Below are 3562 nucleotides of genomic sequence, written 5' to 3' on the forward strand. Positions count from 1 at the left end.
GACGTCGGGTACCATTGCTAGATGGTCACATCGATTAGTGTAGGAAGTCGTTCCTATACTACCGGCTTAGGTTCGAACCTATGAGGTCACACGCATAGAAGATTCCTGATTGATCAAGAAGACTGATGAATGATTAAGAATCATTCAGGGATAATTTGGTCAATTCGATTGGCAAATTATCTTATAAAATAATTAAAGTAATTATCGGAGGATTAATTAGTAATTAGATTGCTAATGAACTCAATTGGATTGAGTAATTAGACTAAGGATGAGCCAAATTGAATTAGATTCAATTCTGGGCTCAATCAGGGTTTTTGACCTGATTGGATTAGGTCTGAATCAAGAGGACTTAGGTTGACCAAATTAAATTAGATTAAATTTATGCTTAATTAGGGATTGACCTAATTGGATTAGGTTCAACCCATGGTAATTGGATCATTCTAATTGTTAGGATTTAATTAAATTAAATGGGTTTGATGTGAAACTGTTCGGATCTTGAAATCCACTTGTCACATATCCATGCATGGCGCCATAAATTGATTTTTAATATGATTAAAAATTAATTTAATTTATTTAATGGTGCCATGGGACACTTGGTAACATCAGGGACCTATTTCATCATTAGATGGGTCGAAATGGAGAGATAAATTCATGAAAAGAATTGGATAAGATCAAATTCTCTCTCTTCATGACATATGTCATCCTTATCTTTATCTCACTTCTAATTAAGGTTGAATTTCGAATTTAATCATCACAAAATCACCACGTGACCCTCTAATCTATTTGGGGGCATGGGAATTTAGAAATTGAAAGAGGAAAGTGGCAACATGATGAATGGTTTAGATTAGATCAAGCTTCATCATGTAATGGCACATGAACTTGAATTTTGAATTTAAAATTCAAAACCCCACAAAATCCTCCACAAATATGGGATGGTTGGCATGAAGTTAGGTAGGAGAGCAACATTAAAAGGACCTCCATCATCTGGTGGTCGAATTCAAGGAAAAAAGAGAGAAAAAGAAGAAGAAAAAAGGGAAAAGAAAAGAGAGGAACCCTAGTTCATGCATGGAAAAATTCTGCATTCAATCTAGCTGACTTCTTCCTCCTCTAAGTCCATCGCGCCATTAGTGTTAGGGGTCCCTGATAAGAGTCTTTAGATCAGATCTAAGTCCTCTTCAATCCCTTTAAACCTTTCCTCCAAGTTCTTCTAAGAAGGCGGATCAAAAGTTGATAGCGTTTGGAAGATCAAATTTCAGCCTCAAGAAATTCTGCGCAAGCTAGCACTTCTGCAGGATTGGATCTCTTCAGGAACTTCGCGTGGACTTCTCGTAGAGGCCATTCGTGTGCGTAGCTGCGAAGTCGAGGATCAGATCCACAAGTTTCATCCATCATAAAAGGTATTAATCCTACATTAATCTTATTATGGTGTCAAGATCTAGGTCTGATTTCCCGAGGTTTTACCCTCTTTTTTGGGGCTCCTCATGGAGATATCTCCAGAATCCATTCAATGGATATTCGGAGATTAATCGGAATAGAGTTCTTAAGTTTCAGATCTGATAGTTAATCATGCATGAAAGTTTTAGCATAATTGTTTAAACGATTCCGGCATAATCCTATGTGTTCTTAAGGTGCTGATTTTTAGATTTGATCTTGTAAGCATGCATGAATTAAATTGTTTGATTCGATTTTTCCGCTGCATTTTAAAACTTAAAAAGAACTACGTATGGCTTGATCCCCCTTATGAAGGGGAACGTAGGCAACCCGATCAGGTTCAGCCATGGTTTTTTTTTAAAAAAAAAATCAGCATGCTTAACACCGAGGAACCTAGGATTCACTTTCAGTGGTATCAGAGCCAGGTTCATGTTTAAATTTTTATGTTTTAATTCTTGTAATTAAATCTGAAATCATTAACATATTTAGATTAGATCTAAAGTATTTTTTTTATGATTGATTTAATTGCTGATTATGCATGATTAAGTAGATCTGAAATTTTGGATGCATATGATGCATGTTTGTGTTAGGATTAGTAACATGAATAAATCTGAAATTATAATATTATTTAGATTAGATCTAAATAAATTTTATGATTTATATGATCTCTGATTTTAATGAACAAATTAGATCTGAAAATAAAAGTAAAAAAATAAATACATAAGATGTATGTTGTTTGAATTAATTCATGTTGTTGTGTATATGTGATGCATGAACATAAAACATAATGACTTAAACATGAATTAAATCTGATTACATGTGATTAATTACAAAAACTCAGATCTGAAAATATGTTTTAAGAACTGAAAGATTGTAATTAATATGTAATTAAAAAGAAATATGCAATGATCAAAACTTTCATAAGTCTAAACTTAATTGAGAATTAAGTGTTATGAAATAGAATTGTAACTCAATTAATTGACATTGTATAATTATTTGGGCATATGGGTTAGCTTGAATCAAGTTTCTAGGATTGGGTTAGACCTAAGCTTAGAATCATACATGGACAAATAGAATTAATTGATCAAATCTAATTAAGTAGTAACTAGATTAGGTTAAGGAAATTCTAGGTCAATTTACAATAGTTGTAGATGGATCAAGTCCGTGTCTTTGATTAGACCAAGATGAAACTTGATTTAGGCTCAGAGATGTAGCCCGAGTCATTTGAGTAATCAAATTGAAATTGATTAACCAGTCGGTGTCTAAGGTAAGTTTGGCAGTTTTGACCAGTGGTTTTTAATTGGGAGCTACTCGCACTGATTCGTCTTTGTCGAGTTAATGGCATATCCCTTCCACCGATCTCACTTACCTGGCCGACATGGTCAATCATATTTTGATTGGATCACTTAATGATTTGAGTTAGCCCATGCCTATAAGAAAAATTAGTTTGACTGATTTAGGTGCCTCCTTAACCGGTTTGAGTCTAATCTGATTTGGTGAAGTCACTGGGAGAAATTAGACTAACCGGATCTTCTTATCTATCCTAATTAAGAAATCCTCTAAAATTATTAGGTCCTTAAAATGAAATGGTTATGGGGATAATTAGGTCATAGCCTCCCATTAAGTTGGGTGATAATGGGTCCAATGCTTTGATAATTATTGGAGGCGCGACACGCCTGGTACTTATCAAGCATTGGAATTGTCATTCAATATATGATGAGTTAAGTGTACCTTCAATAGGCGGTCAGGTGAGCCGAGCCACACTCGGGCTTGGTCGTCTATTAGTTGATTAGACTTAACCCTATCATTTAATGGTTGGACCTGACTAGGGTATTCGGTGGAGGCGCCACACGCCTACCGAAGAACCTAGGGCAAAATTATCACTAGAAGTTGCTTGGTGAAGCAACTGGTTTAGAACCTACTAATAGGTGCATATGGGTTAGCCGAGCCACACTCGGGCCTATATGCGATCTATTGGGTTCTAGTGCCCACTAAAGAATTAGGAGTAATTTTTCGAATTGGAGGTAGAGGCTACCAATTTGTATAAAATAGTGGGAGTATCTTTAGACTAAAGTCCAAGTCTACTGTGTTTAGTCAATTCATATACTAATAGCCAAATTTTCTTTTATGT

Source organism: Phoenix dactylifera, unplaced genomic scaffold (assembly GCF_009389715.1).
Source record: "Phoenix dactylifera cultivar Barhee BC4 unplaced genomic scaffold, palm_55x_up_171113_PBpolish2nd_filt_p 000466F, whole genome shotgun sequence".
Lineage (NCBI taxonomy): Eukaryota > Viridiplantae > Streptophyta > Magnoliopsida > Arecales > Arecaceae > Phoenix > Phoenix dactylifera.